Source organism: Mastigoproctus giganteus, chromosome 14 (genome assembly GCF_048544385.1).
Source record: "Mastigoproctus giganteus isolate SK-2022 chromosome 14, ASM4854438v1, whole genome shotgun sequence".
NCBI classification, from domain to species: domain Eukaryota; kingdom Metazoa; phylum Arthropoda; class Arachnida; order Uropygi; family Thelyphonidae; genus Mastigoproctus; species Mastigoproctus giganteus.
Window position 1 is genome coordinate 26,947,312 of NC_143588.1, and position 23,886 is coordinate 26,971,197.

A 23,886-nucleotide genomic window follows, 5' to 3' on the forward strand; every position below is an offset into this window, starting at 1 on the left:
CAAAGAATATACTTCTGTTTATGTATATTGAGAGTTTCAATTTTGTAAATTGAGTAGAAATTATGGAAATTATTAGTTTCTCTCGGTGGGGGGCAATTTTAAAGTGAGATTGAAAATTAGGGTTATGGGGGAGGCGAGTGGAACAGGGTTAATTGTGACATTCCCTCTCAGTCTGGTCCCAATCTAAGGTGCTTGGTTACTAAGCCCATTAGCCCACTTATTTAAAGTTTTTTTTTATCATGTGGGCATGTTTTGCAGGTCTTTGCTTATTTGCCCATCTCTGGATCCTTTCAAGAAGCATAGTCTTTTTTTTAAGTGTTGCCTCCATACTTGGATACAGTATTCCAAATGCAGTCTTACAGTTGCCTTATATGGTGGAATTACAACCTCCTTATGTCTACAAGCTAATATGTTATTTTGGGGTTGCCATTCCCCAACTATAAGACCTTACATTTTGCTAAATTAAAACATATCTGCCACTTTTTTGACCATTATTGAAGCCTGTGGCGCCTCCGTGGGCAGTAGCGGCAGTGCGTAGCACACGCTTTTTGATTAGACCGGGGTTTGAGCCCATGACCACCAAATACGGAGGATGCGGAAAGGTCAGGGAATGGCCGCCGCATATTCCCGGAGCAATATGGCCTTAGCTGCTAATGCTCCTAAAAACCAAACAACAACAACATTGAAGCCTATATAAGTTGTCCCCTAAGGAATGATGCTTAGTACTGATGGTTAGCCACCCTCCCAATCTTTTCATCATTTACTAATTTTCTCTCCATCCCTTTTTCAGTATTATTTAAAAAATTCAGAAACAACAGTGATCCCTGGGGAACCTCTTCTAATAGATGCACTTTTTTTTTTTTTTTTTTTTTTTTTTTATAAATGTCTCCCTACCAGGACTGCCTTATATTGTGGAATTGTGACTCCCTATATATACAAGTAAATGTTTTATAGCTCATCGATAGGACACCATATGCACTCCTTGCTGCCTCTCTACATTGCTTGGAGTTAATGTTTGTCCATTGCAGTTAGAGATTTGGACAAACTCCAAGGTGTTTGTCCAAATCTCTCTTGTATTTAGTTCAACTCATTAGTTCTATAGGTTATTTTAGGGTTGCTATTCCCAAGTATTGGGAATAGCAACCCTAAAATAGTATTGGGTTGCTAAATAGCAACCCTGGGAATAGTATTGGGTTGCTATTCCCAAGTATTGGGAATAGCAACTTGCATTTTTACTGCATTGCTATGTTTTAACATAGCTGCCACCTTTCTGATCATCATTATAGCCTCACCAAGTTTTCCCAAAGGAGCACTACTTAGCACTTATTATTAACCACTCTTCCAATCTTTATATCATTTGCACATTTTTACATCACTCTCTATCTCTTTGTCTGTATTTTTTAAAAAAAATATCATAAACAACAATAATCCCAGAACTGGTTCCCAAGGAATCCCCACTTTGGACATTACCACAGTGTGTGATGTAGCAAGGCTTAGAGGGGAACAGGCATTCTGTGTGCTATCAGACACTCAGTCTAAAACACTTAATGGATCCAATATCTTTCTGTTTTAGGAGAAGTCCGGTTGGCCTGCCTCCCTAAAATCTACTCATGCACACCTTCTCATTGGTAAGCCCTGTTACGTCACTTTGGTGGCAACGAACGTGTAGAGTGGTTCTCTTCAAGACACCTGGTCAGCGTGAAGACGAAGAGACCAAACCCTCCAGCAGCTTTCACTCTCCTTCTTATGGCAGTGAGAGGATTAGAGTGGAAGCAGAGGGTGCAAAGAATCTCTGGGTATGACCAGGCTGCCATGCATGGAAACCAGACTTGGCCTGTTACAATGTAAGATCACTCATTGGCGAAGATAGGATATTAGAGTTAGAAAATGTGAATTGGAATATCATCAGCTTGGCTCAAACAAGAAGAAATGAATCACAAGTTTATCAAGTGGAAATCTGCTGTACACCAATGGAAGCAGTGAAATGAGTGAAGGTGGAGTTGGCTTTTTGGTCCATAAAGATATTAAAGATATTTTTTAATTCAAAAGTACATCACCAAGGGTGTCAAGACTACTACTCAGGAGTTTTAAGAGGTACAAACTAAAGGTTATAATGATATATGAACCAACATCAAGCCATGATGATGAAGAGGTTAAAGAAATATACACCAAAATTGAGACTTCTAGACGAACAGAAAACTCACAACACTGTCATTTTGAGGACTTCAGTGCTCAGATTGAAAAGAGACAACAGCACAGAATGGAAACTATAGAAAATTTTGGAATTGGTGAAAGAAATGAAAGAGGTGAAAGGCTTGTGGAATTTGTAGAATCTCGAGGAATGTCAATAATAAACACTTTTTTTTCAAGAATAGGGTGAATAGAAGGTGGACTTGGAAGAGCCTAAATGGATTAAACTAATGAAATTGACTTCATCCTTGCTAACAGAAGATCTGTTGTGAACAATGTTACTGTCCTGAACAAGTTAAATTTTGGAAATGATCATAGAATAGTAAGATGCATACTTGATATATATGTAAGAAAAGAAAGGAAAAAACTGACTCGAGTAAATAATACGAAGGTCTTCAAGATAACAGAACAGTAGGAAAAGCAGTATGTACTGGAACTTAGGAACAAGTTGCAGACCTTTCAGGACCAAGATATCGATGAGGAATACAACTTTCTGAAAGTGATAAAGCTCAAGAAACCTATAGGTAAAAAGAAATGCAAAGAAGAAAAAAATAGTCAAGAAACACTTGTCATGATGAACCGAAAACGAAAAATGAAGAACAAGATAAACACTGAGAAGCACAAAATTGAGTATACTGAGTTATGCAAGGTCATTAGAAAGAGACTCCGAAAGGACAAAAGATTTAACACAAGAGAAGTAGAACAAACATTAAGGAAAAACAAAGGACTTAAATCAGCAGTAATGAGCAGTAATACAGAAAGACAAATCATACTAAATCTGAAGAATAGTGATGGTGTACTTGAAATACAGCAGAGAAAGCATAATTTAAATAGCAGAAGACTACTATAAAGTATTATACAGGTAGTCCGACTGACCGGTCGTAAAGCGATCTGGACGTAAGTCGGACCAGTTTAGGTAAATCAGACACTGTGTACAACACAATTGGTTTACTATTTACAAAAATAAAAAAATATGAAAAAGATATCAAATACTGTATAAAACCTAAAAAATATTTTATCTTAAAGAACTAAACAAAACATATGTAGAAAATAGATAAGAAATATTTTACTGACCACTCGTGCTTGGCTGCGGGTCATCAATGCTGCCACTTGATGTAGTGGGAGTTGTTTTTCTCATAAACATGTTAATTTTTGTCTGAATTGTTTGTTTCTTTTCTGCTTGTAAATTTCACGGTATGGCAGAAAAGCATCTTGTACCATTCATTCAATCCCTGCAAATCGTTCAATGTTTGGGTCCATTTCCTCAAAATGTGTAAGAAGTTTATTTAGTAGAGAAAAACCTTCAGATAACCCTCTAGTTGTGAATTTTCTTTCTGGTTCTTCCTCATCTTCATTTTTCTCTTCTTCCAAAGCGATAAGTTCTTCATTCGTAAGTTCTCCAGATTCTTGCTCTAGCAGCTCCTCAACATCTTCCACTTCAGTCTCTAAAGAAAGTCCATTTGCCAGTGTTACAATATTTTCCGAAACCATTTAAAGTTCATGTTCACTATCAAATTCATCAATAGTATAAACAAAATGCTGGACACAGTTTTTACAGATTCCATTCATGCATTTCTTTGTCACAGCCTCTCACGTGGCCGCAATACTTTTGATGCATTTATAAATATCGTACTGTTTCCAAAACTCTCATAAAGATAGTTCTGGGTCGGCGTCTGTTGCGGCTATAGCTTGGGCGAAAGTGGTTCAAAGATAGTGCGCCTTAAATGTGGAAATCGCCCCTTGGTCCATGGGCTGAATGAGTGGAGTTGTATTTGGCAGCAAATAAACAACTTTTACATCTGGATGGTGGTGGTCTAGGTGAGGTGGATGGCCAGGTGCATTATCTAAGATTAATACCATTTTGAAAGGAATTTCTTTCTCGAAGCAATATTCACAAACTTGAGGTACAAAACAATTTAGAAACCAGTCTTCAAACAATGTTTGAATCATCCAGGCTTTTCGGTTTGAACGGAAGTATACAGGCAGAGTGTACTTGTTTACATTCTTGAATGCATGGGGATTTTCAGAATGATAAATTAAAAAAGGCTTCAGCTTAAAACCTGCGATGTTCCTGCCAAGGAGCAAAGTCAGCCTATCTTTAAGTGCCTTAAAACCAGGCATGCTTTTTGCGTCTTGGTGAATGTAAGTGTGCTCTGGCATCCTTTTCCATAATGGCCCAGTCTCATCCACGTTGAAAAGCTGCTCTGGTTGATACCCTTCTTTCATCTAGACTTAACAAACTCTTGAGCTCCTTCCACATCCGCACTTGCTGATTCTCCAGTGACTCGAACGCTATGAAGGTTGAATCTTCTTTTGAATCTTTTGAACCATCCTGTAATCTCTGAGTGTAATCTTTTCCGGCACGCTTCTTCAGCGTCTGAAAGAGACTTCTAGCCTTCGACTGCACTGTAAGAAGGCTTAAGGGTGTTCGCTTCTGTAGCTGATCTTCCATCCAAAGAAACAATAATTTTTCCATTTCATGGATGGGCCTTGTACGTTGTTTCGTTATCACTGTTGGTCGCATGGGTGCCAAACCTTTAACAGCTTCACAAATTCTTTCTTTGTCTTTCAAAATTGTCGACACTGTAGAATGAGATAACTTAAAATCACGTGCGATCGCATTCACCTATTTCCTTCTTCATGCTGCTTGATCACTTTCAATTTTGTGTCTAAATCAATGGGCTTTCTTTCTTTCTTGACAGGTCTAGGTGTAGACAAGTTTAGGGGTTTTAAAAAAATGCTAATTGTAACAGAAATATAACTGAACCAAAAATAGTGAACGTAATATATGCAAACCAAGATCGAGACGCATGAATCACCACATACATACATCGGTAAGATGTTTTGTTTGACTGTGATGGCAAACTGACTAAACGGATTAAGACTAGCTTATTCACACCAAACACACGTTACTGGGCAGTGGGCTGACGCTACATGCACAACCGTTCCCATTAGGCTTCAGGACCACACGGATAGGGCGTGTGAGTGTAGTAGAAAAATCTGAGAGCACTGCATTAAGAGAGGGTTGACGTGCATACAGCATTCTTCCCAGCAGCAATCTTGTATGTATGCTCAGTTCAGACTGAAATGCGGTGCGAGATGCAGTACCAGTTGATCAGTCGTAAAGCGCATAGGTCGTAAGTCGAAAATTACCTGTATAAGTGGCGCATTATAGCCTTAGTAGCTAATGCGCCAATAAAACCAAACCAACCTGTATAAGTATTATATTATATAAGTGCCAGCAGTGGGGAAGAAACATTACAAATTAGCAACACATACGACATACCCTATATACTTCCTGATGAGGTAGAACATGAATTGAAGGAAATAAAGAATCAAAAAGTCCCAGGTGAAATGAAGCTACTGTAGAGTTTTTAAAATTAGGAGAAAGAGACAAGACACAGAAACTGGAAAACTCTTCACAAAATATATTAGGAAAGGCATGATGCCTGAGGAGTGGAATGCAATCATAATTTTGCTGCGTAAGAAAGGAGATAAATCAGAAATTGGAAATTATGGACCGATTAGCTTGTTGTCCCACATCTACAAGTTGTTCACAAGGGTCGTTACTAACAGATTAGATTCATGAGAATCAGCAGAAAGCATTAGCATTAGTAGAGGCATGTGATGCAAGAAAGCAAACTTATGCAGCATCAGCCAAAAAAAAAAAAAAAAAAAAACCTTCCACTTCACCCCTCCGTTCGTTTGAAATACCTGTACAGCCGAGCCTTCAATTTATTTAGGCTATCAACTTCCACAACAAGGGATGGAAGTCTGTTCCACCAACCAACAACCTACTGGCTAAAGGCAAATTTCCGCACATCTATCCTACATCTGTCTTTCCTCAATTTGAATTTATGCCCTCTCAGGTGATTATTCTGAGCAAAGGCAGAATCCCATCAGCATTGAGCATGCTCAAACCATTCAAGGCTTTATACACCTCTATCAGATCACCTCGCTGGTGCCTAGTCTCCAGACACTGTAATTTGCAAAACTTAAGCCTTTCTTCGTATGAGCAACCCTTTGTTCCATTCACTAATCTTGTTGCCCTTCTCTGTACTCGTTCCAGCAGCTCTATATCCTTCTTGAAATGAGGCCTCCAGACCTGTATACAGTACTCAAGGTGTGGCCTGACCATTGCCTTATACAAGGGAATAATCACCTACATCTGTCTTTCCTCAATTTGAATTTATGCCCTCTCAGGTGATTATTCTGAGCAAAGGCAGAATCCCATCAGCATTGAGCATGCTCAAACCATTCAAGGCTTTATACACCTCTATCAGATCACCTCGCTGGTGCCTAGTCTCCAGACACTGTAATTTGCAAAACTTAAGCCTTTCTTCGTAAGAGCAACCCTTTGTTCCATTCACTAATCTTGTTGCCCTTCTCTGTACTCGTTCCAGCAGCTCTATATCCTTCTTGAAATGAGGCCTCCAGACCTGTATACAGTACTCAAGGTGTGGCCTGACCATTGCCTTATACAAGGGAACAATCACCTCCTTATCCCTGATAGAAAAATTCCTGTATATCATTGATAAGACACCTTGAGCTACTCTTGCAGCCCGTCTGCACTGCTCAGAGAACTTCATATCTGCCTGCACAATTACCCCAGGTCCTTTTCATTCTCTACCACTGTCAGTGTAGTTCCTCAGAGTTGGTACGTTTCTCTGGGGTTGCTGTTTCCCATATCTAGTACTTTACATTTGTCAATGTTAAACTTCATTTGCCACCTCTCAGCCCATCTGATCAACCTTTCCAGATCCTGTTGTAGCAGCATAGCTATAACTGAAGTCTTGTCTAGATGATCCTGCAGTGCTTCTTTGCCTCCATTAATTTTCCTGGAACAGAAGTTAAAGTCACAGGTCTATAATTACTTGTGTCAGCCTTTGATCCTCCTTTGTGAATTGGGGTCACATTTGCACATCTCCAATCTATGGGTACCTCCCCTGAGTCCAAGGGAGCTCTCATAATCATGGCTAAGGGTTTGCTTACTTCCTTTCCTGCTGGATAGATCCCATCCACCCCAGGTGCCTTTCTTGTGTTTATCTTCAACAATTTCTCCTCCACTTTACTCTCAGTTATTACAAGATTATCTAGCTTACTGCCTCTGGCATTCCCCTCGCTGAATAACTCCACATGTGTGAATGTCGATGCAAAATATTCATTAATTTGTTCGCTACCTGAGCAGGATCATCAACAGTTGAACCATCGATATCAAGTGGATCAATCTGATCATCCCCTTCCTTCTAGAGTTTACATAAGTAAACAACTCTTTGCTGTTTTTCTTTGCATCCTTTGCCAAAGATTTCTCGTAATCTGCCGTCGCCTGCCTAACCTCCTTTGTAACCTGGTTAGAGATCAACTTATATCTATCATAGGCCTCTGTGTCGTGTTAATTTATATGTATCCCATGCATTTTTCTTCTCTGCCATATGTCTCATTAGTTCATCTGACATCCATTTAGGCCTAGTAGCTTCCAAGATAAGTTCTTTGAATGCCTCCCATTTTGAATTTGCTGTTGGTAACATTACAGTTGGTCCCACTGTCTCAGACCATTGTAGTTGCCTTCACGAAAGCAATAACCCTTCACTTTATCTCTCATGGTAGTTACCTCTTTGAGTAAATCCCACTTGAGCACACTGTGATCACTGCCACCTAGTGGTTCCTCTATCTGGAGATTCTTAATGCATGAAGAATCACTACTGATAATCAAATCAAGAGTATTACTCCCTCTAGTTGCCTCCCAAACATGCTGATGTAGAAAACAATCATCCAATAAATCCACAAAAGCCTTGCTAGTGTGTGAGCGACCAACCCACAAATTACAGTCAATATCTGGGAAATTAAAATCCCCCATTATAAGACTCTGATTTACTGCCCCACTCTATTTCCCTGTACAGTTTCTTATTACACTCATCAGAGTCATTAGGCCTATAGCACACTCCTACTCTCAATTTTGATCTCCCAATGCTTATGTCACACCAAACCGACTCGATACTGCACTGTCCAGCAATGTTGACTGGCTTCACTTCCTTGGATTTTATGTGTTTCTTAACTAATAGCATAACCCCTCCTTCTTTCCTATCCTGTCTATCCTTTCTGTAGACGTTGTACTCCCCAAATTCCAGTTCTGCATTCCTTATATCTGTGTGACACCCTGTCTCTGATATCCCAACAATATCCGCCTTTGATGCTTTGAGCAATACCTCAAATTCATCCAATTTATTTAAGCAAGTTGGTTTAGGAAAGGATTCTCAGCTATGGATCACCTTCACGTAATATCACAGCTAATGGAGAAAGCAAATGAATATAAAACACCATTATGCCTGGCATTTGTGGATATGAAAATGCTAAAACATATGGCGATGTTTCGGGCACTGGAAAGACAAGGCATAGACATCCCATACATTAGGATTTTGGTGAAAATATATGAGACTGCTACTGCCCAAGAATAAAAGCTATTTAATGTTGTTTGTAATTCACAGGAATTTTTTATTTCACTAACTTAATGAAAAAATTTAAAATCATCTGTATAATCTAAATACTGAACATCACCTGAATTAATGACATGTGACAGGTCGTTGTCATAAATTGAGAACAATGATGGGCCAATCAAACATCCTTGAGGCATACCAACTTTTAATGTAAAAGGAGAGGACAAAACACCATTAATTATTATTTGATATTTATGATCATTTAAATAAATGTAAAACCATTATAATAGGATCCTATAAGCTTGAAGTTTTTTTACAAATAGAGAGTGAGCAATGGAATCAAAAGCACGAGAAAGATTTGTATGTATCATGTCTATGGGTCATCCAATATCCATAGATATGGTGGTATATATCCAGAATATTAATAAATTTGATAGCACTGATCCTGTAGTTCTAAATCTGTTTTGATGAACTGAGATTAAATTATTTATAAAACCTGTGATCTTTGAATAGTTGTTTGTGTTGAACAGCTTTGCAGAGGAGTTCATTAAAGTTACAGGATGATAATTCTGAATCAAATTGCATGGTCCTTTTCGTGTATTGCAATTGTAACCGTTTTTGAAAGCAGCAGTATAAGTTTTAGTGCTCAATGATAAGTTAAACAAAAATAAAATGTAAGGAACAAGCAAATGCAAAGTGCATTCCCGAAATTTGTGTGGAATACTGTTAGGTCCCATTGAGTGTTTCTTTTTTGTATCACAAATTGCCTTGTAAAATCGACTTTGTTAATAATAAATAGGGGAAAAGTTTCAGAACACATAAAGGTCATAATTTTGAGTATTATAATCACTCTCAAGAGAAATAAAATATTTTTGAAACTCTGTTGCTTATATCAAAAGCATCTGATTTTTTCTTATTGGACACTGTGATAAAATATATTTTGAAGGTATCAGTTGAATGCTTAGATTTAACAGAGTGCCAAAAAGGCCTACATTGGTATATTGAAGATTTGATTGAGTCAGTATATCTCATGTATAGAGTTTTCTTCCATAGTCCTGGAAGTTTCTGGAAAGCATGTATTTTGTGTGCCAATTGGCATTAGAAGCAATAGCCGATATTAACGTTTGGTTAAACCAAATGTTATTTCTCTTCCCTTTGTCTGTAGTGAGGAACGTAAGTTTCACTAAGGCTGAGAAGTTTAATGAAAAATGAATTGATTGCTGTGTTTACATGAACAGAATGATTCATTCCATATCATCCACAGAATGATATGGTTTTTCTAATGTGTACACTTATTTTAAATATACTTCTGAAAAATGTGATTAAATGATTTTCAGTTACATCAGGGAGCCAGTCTTAATACAAAATATTTAGAGTTTATTTCTACTGTCGATACATTATATTTATTAAAAGGTAGCAAAGAGCTTGATTTCACTATAGAATTTTTTGACTTTAAAGTTATTGTTTGAACATGCACTGTACTGATGGGATTCTTCCTCTTGCTCAGAATAATCACCTGAGATGACATAAATTCAAATTGAGGAAAGACAGATCTAGGATAGATGTGCAGAAGTTTGCCTTTAGCCAGCGGGTAGTTGGTCGGTGGAACAGACTTCCATCCTTTGTTGTGGAAGTTGATAGCCTAAATAAATTGAAGGCTCGGCTCTCTCTCTCTCTGTGCTGATGCTGCATAAGCTTGCTTTCTTGCATCACTAATGCTAATGGCAATAACTGTCATTGAAAGACAACTGTACCAAGTTCCAATCAGACATATTTATATAAAGAAAAAACATTTATTGTAATCAGCACTTTTGATTTCCTCCCCTTATCGGTGTTTATGCATGTGCAGTGGAAGTGATTACGTAATATTTCAACTTGTTCTTGAACTCTGACACATTGCATGGATACTTGCTTCATAAATTTCATATGGTTGTTATCGTTGTTACACTATGAAAGAAAATAGCATATCTGAACCAAGACCAATCTGACTTTTTTACAGCAGAGTATTCTAAATCTTGATTTATTTATTTTATTTGTTTTTAATGCTTTTGTATGGATTTACAGAAGCAGTGATAGTTTCCGTTTTATGGATGACTTCCTCAAAGAAATACTGGACAGTCAAAGAATTTTATATTGCTTGGTTTTAATGTTTTCTTTCTGTCCACGTACGCCTTTTATATATGCATTTCTGCTCTGCAACAGTAAACAACACCGAACTGCATTCTTGTTTCATCGGTTATTGTTATCAGTTTAACAGAGTCCTGAAGTGATCACAATAAGTGGTATCCACTAGGATTTGTCTTTTTCCCGGATTTCGGTAATCCCAGGATCCGGGGATAAAAATGTTCTTTTCCCGGATCCCAGGATTATTGTAGGTGGAATTAAAACTGAAAATTTCACAGCATTTTATTTATTCACACACACACACACATATATATATATAATGTGATGTAAAAGTTAGGCAAAAGTAATAAAAATAAATAAATATGGATATGAAGCTATCAGAGGCAACAAATGCACATCCTCCACATGAAGCCTAATTATATCTGATAATTAAAATAAATATGATATTTAAAATAAAAAACATCAGCCAGTAGTACGGCAAAAATACAGAGCGAAACGAAACGCAAAATAATATAAAATAAACAAACAGGGAAGGGAAAGTAGAGATAATAAAACAAAAAGGTAGTCGATAATCCCCTGTATAATTTAGTCATTAAACCCAATTAATAACAACGATGTAAATTTAGAATAATGCCAATTATATATAATTTAGCGGTACCCCCCCCCCCCCCGAAGGTACCAGTTCCAAAAGACGTGAAATATCACCAAAAAGGGGTTAAAGAAACTACAAAAACTAAAATATCAAAATAATAGACTGACCATTATGTCCCATATCGACAGAGGACCACGAGGCCAATGATAGTCATGGAATCGCTGCATTTCAATCGTCATACAAATCATCGCAAAGGCGGAAATATCGAAGTACCAATTCACCCTCCCTCCTCCGATCGATCCACCAATGCAGAGGATTTGCATGACGGTGGTCCTTATGCAGCGAGAAATAATCTATAGAACAGACAGCACTCTTGATCAGAGCCACACCACTGACATAATGCAAGCTTAATGACATAATGCAAGCATTTCATTATTTTAAATATCATATTTATTTTAATTATCAGATATATATATATATATATATATATATATATATAAAAACTACAAATTGAAACAAATTCAAAACTTACTTTTCAGAAACAACATGTTCTTTTTAAACCTCGAATGACTAGTGACTACATTGTTAAACAAAAATTTATTTCACTTTAGTTTATTTTGAAACTGATTTGGCAATTGACATGTAATATGAACATAGGAAACACAGGCAATTTACACTTTTATCACTGAGTCTAGTTCTAAGTTAGGTTATAAATAGTTCTGCAGCTGAAAAGGACCTTTCGGCTTCAACACGTGTTGGTGGTATGGATTCGAGAGCGTCCATTAATTTGAATACATTTGTTGTTTTTTCACCAGTTGCCTCAAAAATTTCGAACCCCTTGGATATAATTTTTGATTTGACGCACCAATTTCTCACAAAGCGTCTGCTGTCTTTCGCTCTCACTGTCACACTCTTTCTCGGAGTCGGAATGTGAAGAATCAGATTGCAATGATTCAGAAGAGGAAAACCCAAGACGAGTTATTATTCGTTTTGCTGTAACCAACAAGGCTGACTTGCTTGGAAATGGTTGCAACTCGGTTTCTACTATTTTTCTATTTCTTTTATAATACGTTTTTCCAGTTTTTATATACTTCAGTAATCCAACCAAAGCTTTTTGCCTTCTCTCATTTATCCTTAAAATTAGTGCTTCCTGAACTTTTCTCGAAAAGATAGAATTTTGCTCAGAAAGTTCTTGTATGATGAAAGAAAAAACTCCCTCTTCACGACTGCAAAGGTTTTGCGATCCGATTTCAACGGGTTTCACCGCACGCACAAGGTCATTAAGAGCTGTATACTCTGCTTCACATATTGGATTTTTCATGTTATAGTCAATCATTGTTTTTTCAATTTGTGATTTTAACTGTAAGAATCATGGCTTCCATCTAGTTATAGAATCAAGTACTAGGCTTAAATTTTCTTGCTTGAATGAAGATTTAACATAACTGTGTAAGAGTATCATTTTTCAAGGGAGACTTTCGAACCATTCGCACAATCGTTCTAACTTTATTAATGATATTAATCCACCAGAGAATAGGTCATCTCTGAAATCACATTTTTGTTCCTTATCTTGATTGTTTTCGAAGCTTAGATTTGAATCGTAATTTCTGTTTCATCCTCTTCTAAATCTTCCTCGCTGTCTTCAGTTGTTTCTACCTCAATTACACCTTCTGAATCATTCCATCTCTTGTATAGAACATTGCATATCGCAAGGTGTATACCGTGGGCATAGCAAAGCTGATGTTCACAATCTATCAACTGTCCGAATTTCACCATAATGCTTGCCCCATCCGTTACGCACGCAACTATATGATGCTCTATTGATAATTTAAACTCCAATAACTTCTGTTTTACTTCTTCAACCATTTCTTCGGCATTTATTCTACCATTAATAGTAATCATTCCTAGATTCCAAAATTTGTCTTTATCTTGATGAACATTGATATTTAAATAACATTTGTTTTTAAGCGACGAATATTCGTCTAGAGAAGGGCTGAATCTCTTACCATTTTTTAATGATTGTTCAATTTCTTTTATTATATTTTCTTTTATAATATTATACTGTTTATATAATAATTGCATAACATGATTGAAGAAGCAAACCTTTTTCACTGAATTCTTGCTGAATAAATCACTTTTACATATGGCACTGATAGGAAATCCATCTACAGCTACAAGCTTTGCAATGATTTCTTCTTTTGTGTCTTTCTTTAAAAAACTAAACAATGTTGCCTGAGAATGAACACTTTTTAAACATTTCGAAGAGCTTTCTACAGATTCATCCCCTGCAGAACATTTGAGGTTACAATCATTTGCCGATGTAGGCTTCTCAATAGAATGTTTAGTTTTTAAATGCTGAAGCAAGCCACTTGTAGAAAAACCTCTACATTTCAGTATTGCACTACAATGACTACACTTTGCTTCTTCATTATTATTACATTTAATGAAGTACTGCCAGACAAATGTTTTTTATCTCTCCATCGTAACAAAATATTTAAACAATAAAATATATATAAAACGGCTTAACTGCAAGAGGATCTTTCTAGGACAAATGACATGTTTAATCGAGAAGAGTCGAGACATGACGATGATGACATTACAGAGATATGTAAGAAAGTGCTGGCCTTTCGCTTTCTGCTTTATATATATATATATATATATATATATATATATTTTTTTTTTTTTTTTGTATAGTTTAAGTACAATTAGTAAAATAGGTAAGATATAGAATAAATATATTTCATATTGGATAAGCTGGTAGCTACTTAACCCTATAATAGTCATAACTGGTCCACGAGGCCAAACCTAGTAAAGGATGATCATTAGTCAAAGTAAAAGTAAAAATAAAACAATTAATAAACATAATAATAATATATATCAAGTCAATTATAGGTCATGGGACACATTGAAAGGGACTTTTTCAAGGGCTAACTACAATTATATGTCCCCCTAGAATTAACCCAGCTATCAGTTTCTGATATCATCTGCCTGTTTAACATGGTCAAAAGGTAATTTATGAGATAAATGGATAAGTATAATTAAAGTTAGAAAATAATTTAGTTGTTAACAGGCTGGATGACTTTAGCCCGACCGATAGCTAAGACACATAGAAAAACTAGCAAAAGCAAATATTAAGGAAGAAGAGTAATAAAAGAGAACCAATATCCTTCAATTAATATCATATTAATAAGTACCAAAGGAGCAAATGCTAAAATAAGGAGAACGGATTCAAGGTTTAAGAATAGCAATAGTACTTCAATCCCCCTCAAATTACTCTAAATAGTTCATGAGGTAAGAAAAATAGAATATGATAGTAAAAAGTTAAAAGTAAAGGAAAAGCTATAATGCAATTGTACGTCGGATTTTACCGGGAGCGTAACTTCCCGTCCCTTATAGAAAGAGATCCTGGTTTATCATAAGTATAATGAAGCAAAATAGGATAATATAATGGATAATGTATAATGTATATTATGGAAAAGAAGCGGACGGTGGAAAGGCTAATTCCTACATGCTTAAATCGTGATTTAACAGTACGTTAAGAATGCCTAACAAACTAGTTAGGCAAAATCAAACTTACCACGAAAATGAAATATAGGAAAGACCACGTTGCAGAGCACGTGTTATTTTATATCCAATGTTAGTAGGTGCCAGCGCCCTCACAGTTCTGATATGTAATTAGTTGAGAAATAATTAAATAAAGTAAGCCTAATAGCAAAAAGTGCCCAATAGCATAATTAGGCATATGGCACTAAAAATTCAGTATTATATTAAGAGGCAAAAAAGAAGAAAGTAGTTAGATATAAGGTTCTCAGTAGAAAAAGCAGGCTAAGGGGGAAGCCAAGAATTAATTACTACCTCAGAAGCAAATATAGGTACAGGTGGACATGTGTTTTTGTAAAGGGCGGCTCCTAGAACGTGAGTTAAACTCCGCCTCGTATCTCTGTGAAGAACAGTATCACTAGAAATGGGCCAGATGTGTGTGACGTCGGTTTGTGTGTATTGTGTGTGTGTTCTGTTCTGGCCTCTTGGCTACCCAGAAGCATCAGTCACCTGGATAGATGATTCTGGGTACTCGTCCACACCACGGGAAGGTGGGCCAGTCCCAATGGAGCACGTACTGTCTCGATACGAGACTCTGAACCACCTGATGTTGCCAAAAGGTGGGCCAGATTTCTCTGGGGGCCCACTCCAGAGAGGGGAAAAAAAAATAAATAAATAAAATAAAAATTAAATAAACTAAAAACAGAAACAAAATGTATTTCCCGTGGTACAAAAAAAACAAAAAAAAAATAAATAATAAATAAATAAAAAAAATAAAATAAATAAATAAAATAAAATAATAATCATAAACAAATAAATAATTATAATAATTCCCCGTGGTGAAAAAGAAAATATATTAAATAAATAAATAATAATAAAAAAAATAAATAAATAAAATAAAATAAATAATACTAAAAAAAATAATAATAAATAAATAAAATAATAAAATAAGAAAAATAAAATAAATTCCCTGTGATGAAAAAAAAAGGGGGGGGGGAGAGCTGTCTAGCACCAATGATAGTCCACATCCCAGTTGTCAGAACAGAGCACGAGTAAAAAAAAAAAAAAAAATTGAAGCTAAGTAAATGAAAAAAATAAAATAAAAAAAAATGAATAAATAATAATAATAATAATAATTACAGAATAATTAAATAATTTTAATCCCACAGTGAAGAGGAAGATGTAAGTCGGGGTGCCAGCAGAGAGAGAGTAAGAGAAAAAAAAAAAAATGTTAGAGTGGTTATCTATCCTGCACAGAGGGAGAAAGAAGAAAAGGTGAGCCAAGGCTGCTCCTAGTTCCAGAGCTGGACCCGGAAACAGTGCAGAACGCAGGTTTGAGGAAAAATAAAAAAGAATAAATAAAAATAATAATAAAATAAAAATAAATAAAAAATAAAAATAATTAAGGAATAAATAAATAATTTTAATCCCACACCCTGGCTACAGTGAAGAGAAAGATGTAAATTGGGTGCCAGCAGAGAGAGAATGAAAAAGAAAAAAAGAAAAAAAAAAATGGCAGAGTGGTTATCTATCCTGCACATAGTGGGAAAGAAGAAAAGGTGAGCCAAAGCTGCTCCTAGTTCCAGGGTAGGACCCGGAAACAATGCAGAACGGAGGTTAGAAAAAAAAAAAAAATAGTCAGTAGAAGAGGTGACTTTCAGTTGGCAGTGGAATTGTTAATGATCGGCATTTCCATGTCGGTGACTGATGATCAGTGTCCTCCTCCAGGCAAATACCTCAGCTGCAAAGGTCTGGAAGGCTTCGAGGTTGTTTTGGGTACATATCAGTTGATGCAGATCTGTTGGTGGGAAGTCCTGGATCTTATTCCGGAGACGGTTTCTGATATCGTTGTAATGTACACACTCTAGAAGCAAGTGTTTCCAACTTTCACTTTGCCCGCAAAAGCAGTAGGGAGTGTTGATGAGTCCCAGTGTATGCAGTTTCTCATTTAGAGAACCGTGTCCGGTAATGAGAAAGGATGATTCGAGGCTGAGGGAGAACCATCGGGCGTTATTTTTAGTGGTTGAAAAGGTTACCTCCGGAAGAAAACTCTGAGTTACAACCCCTACAGTAGAAGAATCCCATCTGGTCTGCCATACATTGAAGAGTTTATTGAGACATTGAGATTTCTCCTGCTTTATACCTGTAGTTAGTGAGAGTTCTATATCCAGGATCGTTGCCGGAATACCTTTTTTAATTCGATAGCAGAGCCCCTTGTAGATTGTGTAAAGGTCGAGAGGGAGGGTGCCTGCTATAACTTGGAGAGCTGCTGTAGACACTGTACGGCAGATTCTATGGGTCGCCAGTAACATAGCTCTTTGTATAGAGTTTAGCTTTTCTTTCATCTTAATGATGGGAACTCTGTGAAACCAGACCTCGGCAGCATAGGTTACTATTGGGAGAAAGACAGTTTTATAATAAAGAAGAAGGGTTCGTTTTGATAGTCCCCACTCACTTCTTGAGATCCGTATAATTGTGGCGGAGAACTTTTTGGTCTTGGAACTCAGATGCTGTAGATGGGGGAAGAAAGACAGACGGTTGTCTATTACTATTCCCAGGACTTTTGTCTGTTCTACGAAGGTTAGCTAGGTTCCGTTGATTTTGACCTGGGGAGGCCTTCGTAAGTCGAGTCGGTTTTTAAACACCATCATCTTAGTTTTGGCAGGGTTGATTTGCAATTTGTTGATTGTTGTCCAGGTAGAGAGATGGTTGAGTACTCGCTGTGCTGTGGATTCGAGGGCTGCTCTGGAATGACCAGCGACCACGATGGTGAGGTCGTCGGCGAATGCTATGATTTTGGTTTTTTCAAAACTGTTACTGAGCCAGCTCTGGAGCACCATATTCCACACCAAGGGCCCCAGGACAGAGCCCTGGGGACACCCACAGTGGATGGGTTTAAGGACGTGGTGATATTTTGACTTAACTACTATTGTACGTTGTGAGAAGTAGCTTCTGAACAGCCAGTAAAGATTGTTTGGACATTCTGCTGTGCGAAGACGTTCCAGTGCACTTTCCCACCATACATTATCGAAGACCCCTCGAAGTCAATAAACAGAGCGAGTTCATATTTGGATTGCGAAGTTTCCAGATGCAGGATCAAATCAGAGAGGGCATCTTCACATGATCTGCCCTGGGTGAATCCATATTGGGCTGGTGAAATCATACCTTTGGAGAGAAAGAGATTCGTGATTCGGATGGCCATTAGTCTTTCCAAGGTCTTGCCCAGGTTTGCCAGCAGGGCAATTGGTCTGTATGAACGAGGGTTTGTTATTGGTTTATTTGGTTTTGGTATTAGGCGGAGAAGTGCAACCTTCCAGGGCTGGGGGAACTTTGATTTTTGGAGGCATTTATTGTACAATAATAGAAGATGTTCTGGCTTTAATTTGTGAAATCTAATGATGAAGGCATATTCAATTAAATCCAGTCCCGGGCACTTTTTCGTATTTACTTTTTTGAGGACCTGATTCAATTCCAGACCGGTGAAGGGTTCAGCTTGGGTCTGTGTTATATATTCGGCATTCTTCTTCCGGATACTTTTGTGTTCCGGCAAGTCATTCTGAGGGTTGTCGTCTGGGAAGAGCTTATTTATGATGGCACTGACAGAGTCAGTCCAGTTGGTGGTTTCATTTTGATCAGCCTGGACAGTGCCAGAGATATCTGTTGTGAGGGTTTTCCCCCGTGTGATTTTATACAGTAACCCCCAGGGGTTTGAATTTCCAGTTTCTAGGACGAATGTAGCCCAGGTTTCTCGTTTTCTAGTTGCTATTGCCTTGGTGTATGTATTCTTTTTATTCAAGTATTCCCTGTGTAGCCTTTCGACGTCTGCTGCTGGCCAGTTTCGTCGGTTCTGATACTGCTTTCGTGCGCGGTGGACTTCCCTCCTTAGTGTCATAAGTTCCGTGTTCCACCATGCACAAGGTCTGTTGCATGGGACTTTCTTCCTTGTTGCTCTATACGAAGCTCTGGTAATTGCTGTTTGTATTACTTCACTGTATTCTTCTGGTGTTGCTTCTTCGTATTGGAGAGGGTTATGTGTTGGAAAGTCTCTATTGATGGAGAAGTCGAAGGCATCCCAGTCGACTGTTCTTAGGGAAAACCTTACTAATTCTGTCACTCTTTCCTTAGTAGTTGTCGGCAGGCGCCTGGTCCCAATGTGAAAATAGATGACCCGATGGTCACTTATCGTCCAGTCCGGTATTGTGACCCAATCCCAGATGCATGTCCGTAAGTCATTGGTGGTTAGTGTGACATCAATATTAGATTGTCCAGTGGTGCCACAATATGTCGGAAGATTGTTGGGTAGGTTATGGATGGTTAAATTTCTGTTCAGAATTAATTCCTCTAGAAGTCGCCCACGTGCATCCAAGGAAGTTGAGAACCACAATGGGGATTTGGCATTAACATCTGCTGTTATTAGTATACTGTTAGAGTTAAGAAGGTCAATGGCAAACTCAATATATCCCTGGAAGGTGGACAGTAGAGGGAGATGATATATAGTGTGATTGAAAAGAACCTAACCTGGATGCAAGTAGCAAACTTTGTGCAGAGCCCATGAATTATAAGGACATCAATTTGCTTATTGAGTACAACTATGCAGGTCTTAGGGTCAGTGCTAGCTGGCTGTATGAGTCTTGTCTGCATTGAATAGCCCACTATCTTGTGTGTGTTTTCTGCTGGGACTTTGATGGTGTATGGCTCCTGTATTGCAATTATGTCGATTTGGTGAGTCTCGGCTGCCTGTCTTATTTCATCCACAACTGTGCGGGAATCGTTTATCTGCATGATGCGTAATTTAATTTGGCTGGAGTTCTGACTATTACTGGCTGCTGAGGATGATGCTGCCGGGGCAGGTCTGGTAAGCTGTTGTTGAGAAATTAGGTTCCTAGAGCTCGTTGATACTCTGGGCAATTTACCTCTCTAACTGAGTGTTGATGGTCTTTCTTTCTCCGTTTGCAGTTGATGCAGCTTGGAAGTTCGTCTCAGTACGGACATTCAGCATGAACGTGTCCGCTTCGGGCACAGTGTCCGCACGTTGGAGAAGTGTGGGTGCAGTGGACAGAAGTGTGCCCATAGCCCAGGCAAAGGAAGCACTTGGTTACCACAGTGAATGGCCTGAACTTGTGGGAACTACAGCCCAGAAAAATTCTGTTGAGCGATATAACTTTTTTGTAAAGATAGGGATCTAGTGTTATGACTCTATGGGCAGTAGAGCTGCCTTTCGCACTTGTGGAGAATCTGAATGTTACTCCTTTCTTTATTTTATCCAAGGTGACTCCATAGTCCACCAGGTTTTTGTGGTACATGTCTTCTGCCAACTCGTCGTTGGTCATTGAATTGGGGATAATATAGATGATCACTGATGGATTACTCATCTTTGGAGGACCAGCTGTAACCCCAGCAGTTTGAAATTAACTCGCTGTAGAGATGTTTTCCAGGTCCTGTTTTGAGGCAGTTTCAATAATAACTCCTCTGTTTCTTACAGGGCGCAGTGACTTGACTTTGATTGATTTAAATTCATTCTTCAGGGTGTTTTGAACAAGGTCCTTTACCGCGCTACTTGTTTTTAACTCAGAATCTTCAATGGCTCTCAGTAGTAGGACATGTTGTGGACTCTGCATTTCTGATCTATTTATCCATAGGTTGGAGGTTGGTTCTTGTCTGGTTCCGGAGGGCTGTGTTTTCACTGCAGCAGCATAGGTGCGTGCCAGCGGAATTTCCAAAGGAGGGCTCATGTCTTGTTCAGAACTCTCTGAGAGATTTGGTGAGAACTTGGAGACTGTATCAACCACTTTTTCTAATAGCTGGATTTTGGACTTGAGTTCAGCATTAACTGCTTTTAGTTTCTCATTGTCTATTAGGAGAGCTGTGGAGATAGTCTCCAAATTATTCCAAAGCTCTTGTACCGTATTGCTAGCTGACTTTTTAATCCTATTGGAGTCTTGGTTTAGGAACGCAACCAGTTTTTTGTGTAGCATTGCTACTACCTGATGCAGGGATAGAGATGAAGTATTATCAGTGTTGACAGTCAGAGTTGGGACTAATGTAGATGGAATTGCCAGCTTGCTGGAGGTTTGAATTCCAGCCGCTATAGTTTGATCAAGGGCCTATTGTGTCAAAGCAGCCGCAGTTAGAGTAGCAGGAGTGGCTGCAGCTGAATAGCTTTGTTGGGCAGTAGAGGCTGTATTGCTAGTTACTGCAGGAACCGGGGTAGCATTGCTTGCTAAGAGTAATGCGGAAGCTGCTTTTGGGGTTGGCAATATCGGTTGAACTGCGACAAGTTGGAAGGCTGCTGGAGATGCAGAAGAAGCCTTAGTGGCCAGTTTCAGAAGTGGTGGTGAGGCTTGTGGATGAGAAGAATCTGAAGCTGGATTTTTAGTAGTTGAATTGGCAACTGGTGTCGACATGCTAAATTCTAATTTTGATGACATCAGCGGGTCTGGGTCGGAATCTGGGGGCTCGGCACAAGGAGACTTACTGTTATCATCAAGGGGAAGCAGAGGGGGAGAGCGAGGCTCCCGGTACTTGGATTTCTTTTTAGTTTTCTTTTTCTTCTTCCTGGAAGCAGTTGTTACTGGTGCCCTAGGGAGGAGGGGGCCCGAAGCCTCAGCCCCATCTCCCGCATCCTGAGGAACATCCTCTGGAGCTGAGGAGCTGGACTCTTCTCGAGAACTCATAGGTTGTGTTTGTGCTGGTTTGGATGAAAATCCGATAAGGTAGCGCAGTCTACCAATTTTAGTATCGGTTTCCAGATAATTTATTTTAGGCTAAAGATTTACTTCTGGTATTTATTAGTTCCAATTACTTTCAGAAGGGGGCGTCATAATCTACCATAGTTAATTCAGTATTCTGTTAGAAGACACGTCACTGTAATACGAGTTCAGTGGAGTATGATGTCCGTACAAACTAGCACTAATTAGCACCCGATTAAAGATCAAAAATCATTATTAATAGATGCCAATAATACAATATTAATAAAAATCAACTATTAATTCCATATCGTGATATCATCATTAGATTGGGTTCAGTTTGATTACTAAAATAATTTATCCAACGCTACTTCAACCTCCGAACTGTCAGCCAATGGGAACTGAGTCATGTGACAGAAGCACCGCAGACTAACCCCTTTGTTCTTCAACTAGGGAAGAAGGAATGGCCACCTCCACGTGGTTGTATTTTCTAAGCAGTTAGCAGCTCCCGGGAAAAAAAAAAAAAAAAAAAACTGGACGAGTACAAAATGATAAACTCGCAGGATACATAATTTAAAAAGGCATTGCAGTTTTCTATTAGAAGATTTAAAATGGTTATAGTTATTTCCTCTGAAGCACCTCTAATTTATACTTAATTAGAATCTGAAGAGCAACGGCCGAACCTATAGGACGTCGCCATAGTGCACGTCGTAGAGCAAAACGACATGATGCGAAAATTTTAAAATCTCCATTTCTGTTCAACGCCTTAGAAGTTCAGCATGAAAAAGACACCAAAAGACTCACCTTTTCATATGGATTGTAGTACACCAGAATTTAATCCGAGAAACGCAAAATAATTAACTCAATTTAACTCAAATAACGGAGCACTAATTTACTCGACCGTACTGGCAAAGTGTCCACTAGGGGGTCCAAATATAGGTACAACTTTTTCAATGAGCATAAGCTATATTAGTATTGCTCCTGAGGCAGTGCCTAATTATGTACATATGTACAGGCTCTGTAGATACCGCCAAAAGTCAACAATACAGCAGTTGAATAAGTACCAATAAGGAGAGTAAAATATTAATGCCGCAAAACTTTAGATGTAATGTAATTCTGGTTGAGATGATTATGGTATTTATTTAAAGCTATCAAAATAGCTGTATGTAGGTTTATATTAATAAAACGTTCCGGGAATCCATTGTCGATTAACTTATGTCTAAAATCGATAAGTGTGCTGATTATATTATCTGCATTATTTCATATTTTAATTCTTCTAATACCCTGTGACAAAATTATATTTTCGTGAATCCTTATGGAGATATTTGAATGCCAATTGGTTAGGTCAATATATATATATATATATATATATTGCAAATGTAATGTATGAAAATAAATATTTTTCTAAATTAAAAGAATACACATCTTTATTGCTGACGACATCTCAAATTATGAAGAAACTATTTATCTTGCCAGCACATGATGATCATATATATTTATATTTATAATGTGTGTGTTAAACTGTTAGTATTGATTATTAAAGTTAGTAATTCAGACCGGGAAATCCCGGGATAAAGAAAATTTCCCGGGGTAAATCCCGCAGCAAAAATCAACCAGGATCCTGGGAAACATTGCCTAGTATCCACTGTATTACCTGGGCATTGGTGTCATTAAACATGAAAAAAACATGAAATTTATTATTCAAGCAAAAAAATTCAATGTGATGATCTTTATAGTTGTATATCCAAGACCACTTGCAGACATCAATTAAAATTTACCATGATGCAGACAGTGTTTCTTCTGAGATACTCTCTGTAACAGCTGTGATTTCACCATTCAGTTCTACATCAGTATGTGGATTATTGCTGTATATATTGTTCTTCCGGAAATCCCTGCTTAAAGTGGATATTTATGTTAAATTCAGGTTTTGTAACAGTCATTTCACAGGTTTCCTTCAGCTACAAGTAATCATTGCATGTGCATGTGCAATATTTTCAAGCATTCTCACAGAGTTATTTCTGTCCATAAAGTTCTTCTTATTTCTATCACATAACCAGTCTGTTCAAATTTTTTACTAAACCTGAAATTTTTGAATATGCTGCTAAGTAGCATATTCAATTTTCCCACTAGGATGTAAAGTTACATTCTAGTGGGAAACATTAGGATATATCACTAACTGTAAAAAAACTCCCCTGTCTTTCATTTGATTAATGACAAATTCATCAATGTATCTCAATGCCAAAAATGTCAAAGTTTTGGAAACTGTTGCATCTTTAATTGATGACCTTGTATATACAGTTTTAGGAATTTTTTTAATAAAAAG

At 37.7% G+C, this 23,886-nt stretch overlaps 1 protein-coding gene across 3 annotated transcripts in view; it reads left to right on the forward strand.

Moving 5' to 3' along the window:
* Cdc27 (cell division cycle protein 27) overlaps positions 1 to 23,886 on the forward strand; it is a 472,030-nt gene that overhangs the window by 321,115 nt on the left and 127,029 nt on the right. The window lies entirely within an intron of this gene.